Source organism: Pinus tabuliformis, chromosome 7, assembly GCF_031772625.1.
Source record: "Pinus tabuliformis cultivar Carrire ecotype Pingquan chromosome 7, CPIR1, whole genome shotgun sequence".
NCBI lineage: Eukaryota > Viridiplantae > Streptophyta > Pinopsida > Pinales > Pinaceae > Pinus > Pinus tabuliformis.
The window spans coordinates 578,908,051-578,926,224 of NC_142293.1; the positions used below are offsets into that span (position 1 = coordinate 578,908,051).

An 18,174-nucleotide genomic window follows, 5' to 3' on the forward strand; every position below is an offset into this window, starting at 1 on the left:
GACACCTTCTCCACTTTGCATTAGAAAAAGGATGTAGGCATCTTCAAATATTTAGCGATTCAAAACTTGTCATTAACTGGTTCAATCAACAATCTTCCTGTCACATGCACACACTTAGGAATATTTTGGACGATGTATTATTATTAAAATCTAAGTTTGACTCCATTTCTTGTCAACCTATTTACATGGAAAGGAACCAACTTTCCAATCTATCCAAGGAGTTCGCGCTCTAGCCACGGGGTCATTGGTTGATACATGAGAAGATCGGGCATGACTTCTATCATACTTCCATCGACCTTTTGATGATCAACATCTTCAAAGGGAAAACCTACCCTGATTTTTATGACTCTATTTTGACAACTCTATACAACAAACAATAGTTTTTGTTTATTCTACAGAAATGTTATATATTGCATATTTATTTTTCAGTATATTAGTTACAACAATGTAACAGACAATCATATTAGTATGTGGCAAGGCTACCAAATTTTTGAATATGCTTCTCTGAAGCATCTACAACATGTAATTTTCAATCATAATGAAAGTTACAATTTTTCCTTGGGAAAAAAATGGAAATCCAACAATACAATTAAAAATAAAAAATAAAGCATAATTGAAAACCAAAATGAAAATGAAAATAAAAACTTAAACTTTGAATAAACCATATGTAACTTGGAATTAACGGTTACAATAGTATATTGGCAGATTTGGTTTGTTGGTTGTTGGATTATGTTGAGAGATTTTCTCAACAATATTCTCTTATCTTAGAATCTGGTTGATCTCATATGTAGTATATATTTGTGATGTATTTTGGTTTCAAAGGTGTAATATACAAATAGTTTTTGTGTGTATTCTTTATATTATGTCTTCAATTTCAATTTCTTTGTTGGTATCAAAGCGAGTATTGTCTTAACTCCTTCACGGGAAGGTTAGGAAGATGAAAGAGATGTCATGGGAAGGTTAGGAAGATGAAAGAGATGTGAAGGTTGATTCTTGGTACATAGGTTAGAAAACATACAACATAGGTTAGCGAGTGAGAATAGATAGCTTCAGGTGAGTCTTTTCTATAAATGCTTGAGATAAGAGCTGAAGATGAAGATATCGTGTGGATGCAACTTTTCTATCAAGCCCACGTGGAGCATCTATTAAATTGCTTCCATAACAATGTATGAATGTTGTCGTTGGTAGATTGATAAGATCAACATTTCTACAACAAGATTTTAAACTGCATAAACCATATGGAAATCCCGTGGGCCTTGAATTCAGGTTACAACTACCTAATGGTAATGGTAATACAAGTTTTAATTCAGCAAGCCCAAGGCACATGTTCCAGCTCGTCTCGAAGATGAATGGAAAACATGCATTTCTTGTCGACACCTTGACACTGGTCAGAAGGTTCAAAGCTCAAGGTGTCCCTTCTAAGCAATCTAGGGCTATAACAACAACAATCACTAAAGTTATAAATAATAGTATGGAAAATGTAGCACATTAATTTGTTTCAAAACCAGAAATGCAAACAAGTGCAATGACGCAAGAAATTTCTCTTTCAAAGTTCAAGGCTGAAGTTCATAGTTCTCAGGACCACCATTTCTATTTGCTACAACACGAGACTGAAAAGTTACGTACTGCCATAGATAAAATGCATAGTGCATTGAGATATGATATTAATAAAGTGACAATTTGCTAATGACCAGACTTAAATTTGGAAAGCAGGCAAATTCATGAAGAATTAGCAGATCAGAATGCAGAGACATCAAGCCTAACAAATAAATTTGATAGATTGAATAGTTGCTAAATCTCAATTTATTTGGAAAAGTCAATTTCAATAGGAATTTATGATATTCTAAATGGAAGCTAGTTAGTGTAATCACTTCAATTGTCGTTGAACGCTGCTTATCAGATCAACACAATATAAGTGAAAAACGTTCCATAAGCTTCAACTGTTCACGGATGAATTGCCAAGAAATGCTACTCGTAAATGGAGGGAGTGCTAGTTAAAGAGAAGAGGCTAGATCTGCAACAAATTTAGATTAATGTGTGCTTTTATTCCATGGTGTGGATTTTATATTTATTAGTGTGCTAAGTTATTATGACTTCATTTATAAAATTTATATTATGAAAGAATAATTATTGAACAGAGTAATGTAATTAAATTAGTGTTTATGGATGTTCATTAGTATCGAGAAAACATATTTCTAATTTTATTGTGGATGAATGCATGAAGATGAGTTACATTTTTGGGTCAAATGTGGCAGTGAAATTTCAAAATTTTACTCTTTTATTGAATTGAAGCCTTCAAAATTTATATAAGCATTGTGTATTTTGATTTAGATTAAAAAAAAATTGTGGAGAATTATGTTGTTGTCCTAAAGATATTTTTGCAAAAAGTAAATTAGTGTCATATAATCTTTCAATTTTCCATTAAATGAAATTCTTGTTCTTGCAAATTTTCACACATCTTAAGAGGTATGTGTGTGTTTGCATAGCATAACTTAGTCTAAAATAAATAAATAAATAAATATATATATATATATATATATATATATATATATATATATATATATATATATAAGCATGATCTACATGGAGAGAACTAAGCTCTTCATGTTAAAATTTTAGTTTTTTATGCAAAATTATATTTTTTATTATTTTTCGAATTTGGAAAAATAATGTTTCAATTGCATTTTGCAAAAGCATGTGTTCATGTAATATTTTTTTTCCACTGTTCAAATAAATTGAAAAACCAAGAGTACCCTTTTGAAGAAGACTCACAAACAAAGATATATATATTTTTTCAAATTTTTTCATTGTTTACATTTTATACTATGGATTTTTTATTTAGCTCCTTTGAAACTATCCAAAAACATTTCAAGAATTATGTTTAAAATAAATTAGATGAAAAATATCATATGAAATTGAAAGTACCAAACTCATATGTCGTTGGATAGAGGATTCTTTCACGAATCCAACATGATCAACTTCACCACTTAAGGATAAATTGTGCCCTAAAACTGCTAGGGTACAAAATGGTGTTGCAGAGAAATCTACAAAAGGGGTACTAAAACCAAGGGGGCTTCACTCAATGAACCTATGACATATCATGTGCATTCGTAACATATTAAACAATACCCCTAATTTGACTACATATTGGAAAATACATCTGAAAATGACATTATTTAACCCACTACCAATATGAACCAATATACCTTTCCAATTTTAAAAACCCATGCTTTCACTAGATATTGTAGCTATCCCATTTTTCATTAGCATATTTTATACCCCTTTATATTTTTCCATTAACTTTGAGCTCCATTTTTCATACTTGTCAATATAAAAACCCTTTACCCCCTAATATATGCTCAATATATTATGTGATCTTTTCCTCAATATATATCCCCCAATATGAACCCACGTGACATGGTATTGCTCTCCTAGTGAAGCCCCCATGACTAAAACTGTGATTTTTAGGACCTTAGAAGCTCGATCAAGTGCTTAAAATGCTTGATCGAGTGCTTGAGTTCTAAATTCAAATAGCTCAATCGAGGGTTAAAGAAACCCTCGATAGATCCATGAATGTGGTTAACCAGTGGCTCGATCAGGCTACAGAGCTCGATCGATCCATTTAAAACGTAACCACGTACCAACTGCGAAGCAACTTTTATTAATGGCATTGATGTTAAATTCTACAGACTAGGAGTTTGATAGAGCTATAAGCTCAATCGAGTTGCTGTTGTCAAACCAAAAAAAAGAAAACAATCCAAATTTGAATGCATGGAAAAATAACAACAAACATTCATTCATATAAAAATATCATAACGTGGAAATTGCACAATAATTCACAAAAAAATGGGGTATTGGAGATTTCAATCTTGAAAAGGAGAAAATTGTCAGGCATACTTGAAATGCGAGAAAACACTAAAGAAAGGATGGGAAAAAGATGACAGATATTGAGAGAACAAGAAGATCATGCAATTCAAGAAATTCATGCAAATACAGGTAATTCAAGTTTTTTCACTTCTCATATTACCTGCTCCATATTGTATGCATTAGGAAATATCACTGAAAACAAGAAAACAATGGAGAATGAAATGATAAAACTAAGATAAAGTAATCATTGAAACTAATACCATGTAGTTAAAAATTGAGATGTAACAACAACTAAATAAAACCAGTTGAAACCATCGTTTTTGGAATTTTCTAAAACCACTTGAATTCACGCAAATTATGAACCACCTTCGAATTGTAATAGTTTAGGATAACCAATGAAAACTAAGGATGTGATTTTGTAGATAATCCTGTACATTCAGAAGCTCATGTAATCTACTAAAACAAGAGATAGGAATCTACTTCTACTCTTTATAGTGGAAGCCCATAAATATCGAGCAAACAATAATCGATAAGAGGAAGAACATCAATGGCACATAACATAATAATTTTTCCTTGGGAAAGCCACAACTCACAACCCCACTATCTGTATTGCATTAATTCAAAAAATCAAGATGAGATTATAATTCTTGTTCTCACAAGAACAATCCCAGCACTAAGTAAAATCAATCTCCCAGCTCACAAGCAAGCTCAAGCCAAATCCAGGCCTCTTCTCTACTCTCCAAGCTCCCTATTTCCTTGCACCCTTTGTCACAAACAATGTAAACTTTGAAACGGGAACTGATACTGTTACCCGTTTCGTAGAGATAGAAAAAAAGTGACCTGATTTTGAAAAGGGGTGATGCAGAACGAACATGTTTTTTTTAGAGCATAGTTTTTGGCACTTTAATTTTTTTATGTACATTACATTTTAGAATCGTTTTAGAATGGTAGTGATTTTCATGCTAATTTTAAAAAGTGAGTATTCTGCATCACCCCCTTTTTTTAAAAGACCTGTGTTTTGGCTTTAAATTTTCTAATGTATAAAATGTAAATAATTATTTTGCAAATTTGATCATTTTTGAAGTGGTCGTTTTCTTCACATTTTCTTGTTTTTTATTTTAATTTTAACTTGTTTTTTTTTAGTGAGGTTTTTATTGTTTTGCATTTTTAAATTAGGAGGTCGAGATTTAGAATTTTCGATATTCTACATATTTATACATCCTTAATTAATTTTTCAATCTACATGAAATAATTGTTTCTAAAAAACAATATTTTTTAACAATGGACATAAAAATAACCATTTTTAACATAAATATAACTAAAAAACTACACGTTTTGATAATTTTTTGCTAGAATTGACATGTTAAAATCACAATTTTTATACGATAATTTTAACTAAAAATGGTTAAATAATAGCTTTTTTTATTAATTTCATGTCAAAAAAATAATAATAATCATTTTTTTTTCAAAAAATAATGATTAACTTAAAAATCAATGCGAAAATCACATATTACAAATATTGAACGTATAACAACCCTAATTGAGTGTTTATTCTTCTCATAAAATGTCAAAGTCAAAACATTGCAAAACTTGATTTACAAGCATAACTTAAATTTAATCAACAATGTCACGTAATCCAAACTCTTCGTCCTCTACAGTTTCATCATTGTCTTCTTCCACAATATTTTCTATTTCCTTTTGCTCACTTTCCTCTTCTAATGGGTCTTTGATGTCTGCGAATCTCCCAATGTATGTCTTTCCAAACATTCCATGTAATAGTGGTTGGGGTTCCTTTGCATTTTTTGCCACACGTGATTCACTAAAGTCCCCTTTATTCAACCCAATTCCTTGCATTGCATCTGGAAGAAATTGAAGAACAATAATTCTTCGCTGAATTAAATTGCACTGTACTGGATCTTTTTCAATTGCAATGCAATTTATTCCTTTTTGAAGGCAACATGCTATCATTGTACCTAATTATCAAGCACAAAAGAAATAATGAACTAAATTAGTACAATGACATATTAATTAAAAAATAACATATTGAAATTTAATTCCATATAATAAAACTTACCTGAGCCAGAAAATAAATCCAGAACCCAAACTCCTTCATCTGAACAAATGTCTATAAGATAGTTAACCAATAATTCTGGTTTTTTATAAATGTTAACTATCTCTCCTTTTGCTTTTGATTCCGAGAATCAACCAGCCACCAACCGGGCGGGCAGCTGGTGGCTGGGTGATTCCCACCAGTCGGGCGGACGGCTAGTGGCTGGTTCATTCCCGGAATCACCCAGCCACCAGCAGGGTGGGTGGCTGGTGGCTGGGTGATTCCGGGAATCAACCAGCCACCAGCTGGGCAGGCGGCTGGTGGCTGGGTGATTCCGGCAATCAACCAGCCACCAGCTGGGTGGAATCAAACAGCCACCAGCCGACCACCCGGATGGTCGCTAGGCCGGCTGGTGGCTAGCCACCAGACACCCACTCGGTTGGTGGCTAGTTGATTCCCGGAATCACCCAGCCACCAGCTGCCCGGGAGGCTGGTGGCAAGTTGATTCCGGGAATCAACCAGCCACCATCCGGCCGCCCGGATGGTGGCTGGCCACCAGACGCCCGCCCGACTGGTGGCTGGTTGATTCCCGGAATCACCCAGCCACCTGGTGGGAAATCAACCAGCCACCAGCCGCCCGCCCGGCCCAGCTGGTGCCTGGGTGATTTCAGGAATCACCCAGCCACTAGTTGGGCCGGGCGAGCGGCTGGTGGCTGGTTGATTTCCCACCAGCAGCCCGCCCGGCCCAGCTGGTGCCTGGGTGATTTCGGGAATCACCCAGCCACCAGTTGGGCCGGGTGGGCGGCTGGTGGCTGGTTAATTCCGGGAATCAACCAGCCACCAGCAGGCCGCCCGGTTAGTGGATTCTCGGAATCAACCAACCACCAGCCAGCTGGGCGGGCGGTTGGTGGCTGGTTGATTCCCGGAATCAACCAGCCACTAGGCGAGCGGCCGGCTAGTGGCTGGTTGATTCCCGGTCGGCTGCTGGCTGGTTGATTCTCGGGAATCAACCACCCACCAACTACCCGCCCGGTTGGTGGCTGGTTGATTCCCGGAATCACCCAACCACCAACCGGGCAGGTGGCTGGTGGCTGGTTGATTCCGGGAATCAACAAGCCACCAGCCGCCAGTCCGGCTGGTGGTTGGGTGATTCCGGGAATCAACCAGCCACCAGCCAGGGAATCAACCAGCCACCAGCCGGGCGGCCAGCTGGTGGCTGCTTTATTCGGGAATCAACCAGCCACCAGCCAGGCGGCCAGCTGGTGGCTGGTTGATTCCCGAAATCACCCCCGGCTGGTGGCTGGTTGATTCCCAGAATCACCCAGCCACTGGTGGCTGGTTGATTCCCGGAATCACTCAGCCACCAGGCGGGCGGGCGGCTGGTGGTAAGTTGATTCTGGGAATCAACCAGCGACCACGCGGGCGGAATCAACCAACGACCAGGTGGGCGGAATCAACCAGCCACCAGTTGCCCGCCCGGCAGGTCGCTGGGTGATTCCAGGAATCAACCAGCCACTAGCTGCCCGCCCGGTTGGTGGCTGGTTGATTTCCGTAATCACCCAACCACTAGCTGGGCTAGGCAGGTGGCTGGTGGCTGGTTGATTCTCGGCCGGCTGCTGGCTGGTTGATTCTAGGAATCAACCAGCCACCAGCCACCCAGGCGGATGGTGGCTGGTTGATTTCAGGAATCAACCAGCCACCAGCCGCACGCCCGGCTGGTGGCTAATTGATTCCCGGCTGGCTGTTGGCTGGTTGATTCCCAAGAATCAACCAGCCACCAGTCGGGGAATCAACTAGCCACCAGCCAGCGCTGGGCAGTCGGATGGTGGCTGGTTGATTCCCGGAAACAACCAGCCATCAGTGGGGCGGCCAGTTGGTGGTTGCTTTATTCGAGAATCAACCAGCCACCGGTCGGGCGGCCGGCTAGTGGCTGGTTGATTCCCGAAATCACTTAGCCACCAGCTTGGCGGGTGGCTGGTGGCTGGTTGATTCCAGGAATCAACCAGCCACCAGCCGCCCGCCCAGCTGGTGGCTGGGTGATTCTGAGAATCAGAATCAACTAGCTGGGTGATTCCAGGAATCACTCAGCCACCAGGCAGGCGAGCGGGCGGCTAGTGGCTAGTTGATTCCGGGAATCAACCAGCCATCAGGCGGGCGGAATCAACCAGCCACCAGCCGCCCGCCCGGCTGGTGGCTGGGTGATTCCGGGAATCAACTAGCCACCAGCTGGCCGCCCGGCTGGTGGCTGGTTGATTCCCGGAATCACCCAGCCACCAGCTGGGCGAGCGGCTGGTGGCAGGGTGATTCCGGGAATCAACCAGTCACCAGCTGGCTGCTGGCTGCCCGGCTGGTGGTAGGTTGATTCCGGGAATCAACCACCCACCAGTGGCTGGTGGCTGGTTGATTCCGAGAATCAATCAGCCACCAGTTGGCCGCTCATCTGGTGGCTGGGTGATTCCGAGAATCAATCAGTCACCAGCTGGGCGGGCGGCTGGTGGCTGGTTGATTCCGGGAATCAACCAGCCACCCGGCGGAATCAACCAGCCACCAGCCGGGCAGAGCCACCAACCGGGCGGGCGGCTGGTGGCTGGTTGATTCCCGCTCGCCGGCTGGTTGATTCCCGGAATCAACCAGCCACCAGTCGCCCTCCCGACTGGTGGCTAGGTGATTTCGGGAATCAACCAGCCACCAGCCGCCAGCCGGAATCACCGAGCGGGCGGCTGGTGGCTGGTTGATTCCCAGAGTCAACTAGCCACCACCCACCCGCCCGGCTGGTGGCTGGGTGATTCCAAGAATCATCCAGCCACCAGCCGGGCGGGCGCCTGGTGGCTGGGTGATTTAGGGAATCAACTAGCCACCAGCAGGGCGGCTGGTGTCTGGTTGAATCAACCATCCACCAGCCACCAGCTGGCCGCCCGGCTGATGGTTGGTTGATTCCCGGCCGGCTGGTGGTTAGTTGGTTCCGGGAATCAACCAGCCACCAGGCAGGCAGCCGGCAGGTCGCTGGTTGATTCCTGGAATCACCCAGCCACCAGCCGGGCGGAGCCACCAACCGGGTGGGCGGCTGGTGGCTTGTTGATTCCGGGAATCAACCAGCCACTAGGCGGGCGGCCGGCTAGTGGCTGGTTGATTCCGGGAGTCAACCAGCCACCAGCCACCCGTCCGTTTGGTGGCTGGGCGATTCCCGTAGGCTGGGTGATTCCCAGAATCAACCAACCACCAACCGCCCTCCCGGCTGGTGGCTGGGTGATTCCTGGAATCAACCAGCCACTAGCAAGGGGAATCAACCAGCGGCCAGCGGCCCGCCCGGCTAGTGGTTGGGTGGTTCCGGGAATCACCCAGCCACCGGCCAGGCCTGCCGGAATCACCCAGCCACCAGCCAAGCGGGTAGGTGGGCCTCCGGGGTGGGGCAGCCCTGAATCTCCCAGCCACAAGCTGGGCGGGCGGGTAGGCATCGGGGTGGTGCCACCCTTGGCTGCACCACCCTGGCGGCCCGCCCGCTTGCCCGCCTGGTGGCTAGGTGATTCCGGGAATCACCCAACCACCAGTCGCCTGCTGGCAGGTGGTTGGGTGATTCTGGAAATCACCCAGCCACCAGCCGGGCGGAGGGAATCACCCAGCCACCAGCCAGGCGGGCATGCAGGCCGTCGGGGTGGTCCGACCTTGGCTGGCGCCACCCCAATGGCCCGCCTGTCCGCTTGGCTGGTGGCTGGGTGATTTCGGGAATCGCCCAGCCACCAGCCGGGCGGGCTGCTGGTGGCTGGGTGATTCCAGCCGCCTGGAATCACCCAGCCACCAGTCGGGCGGGCGCGGGTAGCTGGTGCCTGGGCGATTCCCGAAATCACCCAGTCACCAACCATCCGGGCAGGCGGGGTGGTGCGAATCACCCAACCACCAGCCAGGCGAGTGGGTGGCCTGGCCTGGGCTAGCGCCACCCCGGTGGCCCACCCGCCCGCTCGGCTAGTGGCTGGGCAATTCCGAGAATCACCCAACCACCAGTTGAGCGGGCGGGCAGGCTGCCTAGGTGGCACAGCTTGGGATGGCGCCATCCCGACTGCCCACCCACCCACCCGGCTTGTGGCTAGGCGATTCTGGGAATTTCCCAGCCACTAGCCGCCCGCTCGGCTGATGGATGGGCGATTCCGGGAGTCACCGAGCCACCGGGTGGGCATACTGTCGGGGTGGCGTGGCCTGGGCTGGCGCCACACCGGCTGCCTGCCCGACTGGTGGCTAGGTGATTTCGGGAATCACCTAGTCACCAGCCGTGCCACCTCGACGACTTGCCCACCCACCCAGCTAGTGGCTGGTCGATTCCCGGAATTGCCCAACCACCAGCCGAGTGGGCAGTCTGGCCGCCTGGGTGGTGCGGCTGGGTTGGCGCCACCCCGGCGGCCCGCCCGCCAACCCGGCTGTTGGCTGGGCAATTCCTGGAATCATTTTTCTTTTGTATTTAGCATGTTATGGTTGAAAACATGTTGAATTTATACTTTGGAAAGAAAATGATATCCTTCCAAAAACATTAATGTGTTTTTTCCTCATAAACAACTTTGTTTAGCACATAAAAAATTTGGTTTTACTAGCATTTTTTAAAAAGTTTGATAATTGACCCTAAAAAAAAAAATCATTGTTCCAGTATCATCACTTTTGTTTTGAAGCTGTATTTTGCACGAAAATTTCGTAGTAAATTTCGTAGTCACTGCCATTTTTAAAACATGTTCAAAATTGACCCCTAAAAAATAAAATCATCGTTCCAGTATACACACTTTTCATTTTTAGCACTGTTTTTTATGTTTTTTTCGGGTTTTTTTTTGCCAGAGTTCCCGTTTTGAGTTTATAGTTCCCATTTCAAAGTTTACATTGTTCACAGAATTCATATGAATAAAATATGCTCTGCTCAACCTTGAGCATAATCTGCACAAGTATTTCCTCTACTTGATGACTTCCTTTGGCCAATACTTAGCCAAATTTGCAAGCCATCAACATTCTAATTCTTTGCACAATTCCCGAGAGAATTAACTTGTATTTAAAGGGAAATTCCTCATCAAAAACTACGCAATCCCTTCAAGGATCAATTCTGATTGCATGCACTATCAGTACAACTCAGAAAATTATACAACAAATAGTACATTGTCCCTGCACTCTAGTCTTAACTAGGTCTTGTCTTTCTCAGAATCGACATGCATGAGTTTCTAATGAGGGAATCTTCAGTTAACTGGAGTAGCACTAGTTGAGTGCACTAATGCATCAACTGACTGTTAACTCACTATTAGTTCCTCAAATAGTTTGGAACTAATTTAGCTGGACTTAACTCAGTAAACTGAGTTAACTAATTACAATTCACAATTAACTCATCCTGGACCCCTATAATATAGGGAGAACATATACATGACTTAAGAAAGACTTCCAACTCAAAATTCCTAACTTAACTAAGTAAACTCACTTTAGTTAACTATTACAAGTTGTTATGAGAATAGAATTCGATATTAATTCTCAGTTTAATTCAAGGAAAAATTAAACTAGAATTTCTAGATTCTATTTTTATCATTTCTTGTTTGTATTTTCAACGCTCCCTCTCAACAAGAAAGGAATTCAATTCGATCCCGATCCTGAACCTTTGGAATGTTTTACATACAACACTTCTCTCTAGAGTTGTTGCTACAACAACTACAGAAACAAAAAAAACATCCAACCTGAATCAGAATAATGCCTCTGTCATCAAAGTCTCTGACTGTTATTGCCTCTGTCGACTAAAAAATATGCGCTTCTGTTGACTCTACCTTTCTGCATTGTTGTCAACCCTCTTTGTGCTTCTTCAGTATTTGACTGCTATAGCCTCTGTCACTTTGATCTTTGACTGTATCAATCCCACTGATTCCTCCCGCTACTATGTACTTTGGGTTCCCATAGCAAGGTACCATCCATGAGATAAAACCATTCAATGGACCCAGCCCAATTTCATCCCCCTTGGGACTAGCACTTCACGTTGCTCCACCTCACACCTGGAGGTATGGCTGCATGTGTTCCCTCTGCCCACTTGGCTCAAAATTCCCCCCTACTGGAGGTCTCTGCATGAGTGGATGCCTCCACTCGATCTCCTTTTAACTTCTCCAATTGTGGCTACTCCACAATTGTTTGAGACTACTTCTTCTCTACCTAAGTGGGACTCTCCATTTCATCTCCTCTTAGCTTCTCTAGTTGTGGTTGCTCCACAAATTCCTGAAGCTGCTTCCGAGGCTTCTTCTGGGGCTGCATTTTAAGAGGTAATTTGCTCTCCCTCTAAACCACCAATTCATTAACCTTTGCCTTGCTCCTCAAAGGCTTTTCATGCATCCTCAAGAGCATACAGGTTATTGACCCGTGAACCGATATGTTTCACCTGTCCTGTGGCGATGTGTCTAAGGAAAACCTTTCCCTTACTAAAAACCACAGCATAGCCATGGTCTTCCAATATTGTGACTGAAACAAGATTCTTCTTTTAGCCTGGAACATACATCACATCTGTGATCTTGAGAGGGGAGCCAGACTCCCTCTGAAAGGTAACTGTATCAATCCTGGTAGCTTTATACCTCTCGTCATCTCCAAACTCTATGTTCTGCTTGAGGTCTTTCTCCTCAAAATCACTAAAGATATCTCTATTCCCTATCATATGGAATGAGGCACCATTATCAAGATACCACACGCCTACCATGGCAGTGTCGGCCATGCATGCAATATGAGAGAAATCAAGTTCAAATTGTGAAGCTAGAGCTTCACCTGCTACCGCTATTGTCGGCTCCTTCTTGCTTGCTTTCTTTTGTGGGCAATTCTTTGCATAGTGCCCATGCTCATGACAGTGAAAACACTTGACTTTCATCAAGTTCATCTTCTTTCCACTCTCCTCACCTTGGGACTTCTTTCCATGGCCCACTTTGCCTTACTCACTAGGGTAAAATCCTCTTCCACTTCCTTGGAAGAGGTCCCATCTCTGGTGTTCCTCCTAATCTCATCCTGCATCAAATCTGACAATAGTCGTTCCCAATCTGGCAGCATTTCTTGATCATTGACAGAGTCCTGATAACTATGCCAACTGTTTGGGAGTCGAAGAAGAGCAAGGCTCACCATATCTTCCTCTCTCCCTCCATCACGGAATTTTCTAGAAAATGAGCTGATTTTAAATCAACGATATCTCCCTGATTTTAAATCAGCGATATCTCCCTCAAAACTCAAAACTTTGAAATCTCCTCTAGTATATTTTTCTCATCTTCGATACCATGCATATAATCCTATAGATTCACAAGCTCATGTAATCTACTAAAACAAGAGAGAATAATCTACTTCTACTCTTTACAGCAGAAGCCCATAGAGACCGAGCAAACAATAATCGACAAGAGGAAGAACATCAATGGAACATAACACAATAAGTTTTCATGGGGAAAACCAAAACTCAAAACCCCACTATCTGTATTGCATTAATCCAGAAAATCAAGATGAGATTACAATTCTTGTTTTCACAAGAACAATCCCAACACTGAGTAAAATCAATCTCCCAACTCACAAGCAAGATCAACCCAAATCCAGGCCTCTTCTTTTCTCTCCAAGATCCCTATTTCCTTGCACCCTTGGTCAAAGAATTCAAATGAATACAATATTCTTTGCTCAACCTTGAGCTTAACCTGCACAAGTATTTCCTATCCTCCGCTTGATGACTTCCTTTAGCCAATGCTTAGCCAAATATCCAAGCCACCAAGCTTCTAATTCTTTGCACAATTCTTGAGAGAATTAACCCATATTTAAAGTGAAATTCCTCATCCAAAAATATGCAATCCCTTCACGGATCAGTTCCTGATTGAATGCATTATTAGTACAACTTAGAAAATTATACAACAAATATTACAGTGTCCCTGCACTCTAGTCTCAACTGGGTCTTTCTCATAATCAACATGCATGAGTTTTTGATGAGGGAATCTTCAGTTAACTAGAGTAGCACTAGTTAAGTGCACTAATGCATCAACTGACTATTAACTCACTATTAGTTCCTCAAATAGTTTGGAACTAATTTAACTGGACTTAACTCAGTAAACTGAGTTCACTAATTACAACTCACAATTTACTCATCCTGGACCCCTATAATATAGGGAGAACATACACATGACTTCAAAAAGACTTCCAACTCGAAATTCCTAAGTTAACTAATTCAACTCACTCTAGTTAACTATTACAAGTTGCTATGAGAATAGAATTCGATTTTAATTCTCATTTTAATTCAAGGACAAATTAAACTAGAATTTCTGGATTCTATTTTTATCATTTCTTGTTTCTATTTTCAAAATATTTAACCAAAGAAAATTGTTACATTTCCATATATTATTTACACAAATTACAATTCATGGAAATTTATTTACAAGAAAGATTAACAAAATTGGTTGTCACGTAGGTGCTCCAAAACCTATAAACATTAGTTTAATTGATGCTTGATATCCTTGTAGGAGTTAAAAGAGAGAAAATGTGTCAAGATCTAGAAGGAGCAAGAATATCCCTCCTTCCAATGTGCATGTTGAGAAGACATTCTTTGTTAAACATATAACAATATTAAATTTTCGTGACATCCATCATCATATATAACATTTAATGGTTCCTTGAATCCTAAATGATGATCCCTACCTTTGAAAACCTCACAATTTTCTTCTTTCAATCCTCACATGAAGGTTATGAGAATTTTTTAAAGAGAGTATGTTTTTTAAACACATACAAAGTGTAGTGTAGATTTGTGCTTGCACAAAAAAGAGTGTATTATTGCATATCACTATAATGCTCCACGAAAGGCTCATGTGATTAATCAATGTTAAATTCTTAAATAATAAATGTAAAAGAAATAAATTAGCATGCTTGTATTGATGACATGTTAGAAATGTTTACAATGTTAATATTCTTAGATTGTGACAATCTAATGTCGATTAAATTCATCTAGTTGTTTCTCAACATGTAATCATGAAATATATTGCAAAGTACGGTTCGAAAGTAAAAAGGAGCAAACTTATTCTAAATTTTGTCTAGATTTGATGAAAATAATTGAAAACATAAAAGACATTGGATATCCATCTTTGTACGTGCATAAAAAAGGTTCCTTGTAGAAACGTATACCCCTCCTTATACCCTACTTGATTTTTGTGCTAGAATTTCCATGCACATTCTCCCAAAAAAACACTCAAATCACTTGTGCCCTCTTCACCACAAATTATAACAATGTACATCCATTGTTGATAAGACCTTGAAGCATTTTCCTTTTTCTCTAAATCCACTAAAACATCCATCTCTTGATTTATTTTTCTTTCCTTATCAATAATTTTATTGGTCTTCTCATACTTCTCATCCCACATTTCTTCCACTTTTTGTTTGGAATAGTGAAATTCTGTATAGTTATGATAAGTTCTTCCTTTAAGAAAGTTCTTCTTACTATTGTTTTACGGAAATTTTGGTTGTACATGTTTCAAAATGCTAAATGATATGTTGCTTTTGAGAAGATTTCTTCGGCGGAGATCACATTATAATACTTTCGTCGACGTGTTTCGAACCAACGAGTGGGGTTCATCGTCAGGACAAGTTGAAGAATCAGATCATGACTACATGTTAAATAGGGAGAGAAGATCTTCCAACGGCTAAATTTGACTAGGAAACAGCTACATTGGACTGAGTAATTTGACTGAGAAACGATTAAATTTGACTAGCCAATCCGATTGTACCAAGGGAAAGGGATAAGAAAATTAATTTTTTTGTTATAATTATTACCAAAATTTTGTTATATTTATTACCAAAGTTTGAATAAAGGTAAAGTTTGTATTTAATAATCAAGAGTATGAATCAATTAGTTATTAATAGGCCTATTTCCCTAATTATAATTATATAAATAAATGGTTAGTTAATTAATATGTAAGTTAGTTTTTGTTATATTTATTTCCAAAAAATGTAATTGTTTGAAATAACTACCAAGACCAATAAAACAAACATTAGTTATTAATCTAATATGAAAAAACCATATAAAACTTTTTCTTTGATAATTGAAATCATAATATGGAATAATAAATAATTATATATGTATATTATGAATTTAATTATATATATAATTGTAAGATCAAAAACCTTAAATCAATAATCTAATATGGAATAATATATAAATATAAATATAAGTATTCAGAATTAAATATAAATATATAAATAATTAGCCTGTTAGTTATTATGCAAGCTAGTTTCTTGTTATATAATAAAATAAATTGTAAGCATTAACTCCCAATATCTATTAATAGACTTATCTACTATTAAAACTAAACAAATAAAGACATAAATAATTGATATATATATATATATATATATATATATATATATATATATATATATATATATATATATCTATATATATATATATATATATATATATATATATATATATATAATTTTATTAAACCTAATAAGTTAAATAATTGACCACTAATTAAGTTTAAGGAATCTAATATCATAGAGAAGAGGCAAATTCCTCTTAATTAAACAACATGGAACTTAAAATCCTCGGGGAATACTAGGTTGGTTAATTCATTTAAAGTTAATAATAAATAATAATAATAAAAAAGGCGGGGGTAGGGGGGGTTAGATCAATGGTTATTATCAATGTTAATTTATCTGATCAAACAATAAAGTTAAGGAAAAAGAATATTCATCTAGAGGGAGGGAAAGAAACTCGAACACATCGAATAAATACTAAAATAGAGAAACGGGAAGGAGAAAAGGAAAACAAATGAACAAGGGGATGAGGGGGAAACAAGAAAGACCCGGGCCGGGGACGGGGGGGGGGGGGGGGGGGGGAGCAGCTAGGAGGAAAGGGCAGGGATCCAACAACTTCTAAGTTTCCAGCCGTCATCTCTATTGAGGTTTCTTAGCCTTTCTCCGATTTCTATAGCTTCCCTAAATTTCTGGTGATGGAAATGCGATACCTTGGCAATAACACAGGCCTCCTCAATGCATACATGATGCTTAGTCTTCTCCACATGTTCTACCAGGGCGGAAGATTAGGTCCTCCCATGTTTTATGTCGGCTGAGTGCTCATTAATCCTTTGATTAATAGAACGATCGATCTCACTAACATATGGGGTCCCACAGGAACATGGAATAGCATAGACACCTTTCATGTCCTTGGGGTCAACCGGGTATTTTACCGATCTAAGCGAGTTGCGGATGGTGTTAAGGGGTCTAAATGTTGAGGGAACATTATGCTTCCTAAGAATTCTAGCAATTTTATCAATGGTCCCCTGGATGAAAGGGGGATGAACCACTCAGACTCGCTCTTTAGGATCTTTCTTGACCAATGAATTCTTTGAAGAATTCATTGGTCAAGAAAGACCCTAAAGAGCGAGTCAATTCATTGGTTAAGAAAGACCCTAAAGAGCGAGTCTTAGGGGTTCGCAAGAATTCATTGGTCAAGAAAGACCCTAAAGAGCGAGTCTCAGGGGTTCATCTCCCTTTCATCTAGGGGACCACTGATAAAATTGCTAGAATTCTTAGGAAGCATAATGTTCCCTCAACCTTTAGACCCCTTAACACCATCCGCAGCTCCCTTAGATCGGTAAAAGACCTGGTTGACCCCAAGGACATGAAAGGTGTCTATGTTATTCCATGTTCCTATGGGACCCCATATGTTGGTGAGACCAATCATTCTATTAATCAAAGGATTAATGAGCACTCAGCCGACATAAAACATGGGAGGACCCAGTCTTCCGCCCTGGCAGAACATGCAGAGAAGACTAAGCATCATGTATGCATTGAGGAGGCTCGTGTTATTGCCAAGGTAGTGCATTTCCATCACTGGAAATTTAGGGAAGCCATAGAAATCAAAAAAAGTCTGAGTAACCTCAATAGAGATGACGGCTAGAAAAATAGCAGTTGTTGGATCCCTGCCCTTTCCTCCTAGCGACTTCCCTGCCCTTCAAACCCCTGTCCTTGGCTCATGTCTTTATTGTTTCCCCCTCATCCCCTTGTTCGTTTGTTTTCCTTTTCTCCTTCTCGTTTCTCTATTTTAGTATTTATTTGGTGGGTTCGAGTTTCTTTCCCTCCCTCTAGATGAATATTCCTTTTCCTTAACCTTATTGTTTGATTAGATAAATTAACATTGATAATAACCATTGATCTAACTGCCCCCTTTTTATTATTATTTATTATTAACTTTAAATGAATTAACCAACCTATTCTTCCACGAGGATTTTAAGTTCCATGTTGTTTAATTAAGAGGAATT

At 40.7% G+C, this 18,174-nt stretch overlaps 1 pseudogene; it reads left to right on the plus strand.

Moving 5' to 3' along the window:
- The first annotated feature begins 1,168 nt into the window (after positions 1-1,168).
- Positions 1,169-1,795, plus strand: LOC149248747 (uncharacterized; annotated as a pseudogene).
- Positions 1,796-18,174: the final 16,379 nt, after the last annotated feature.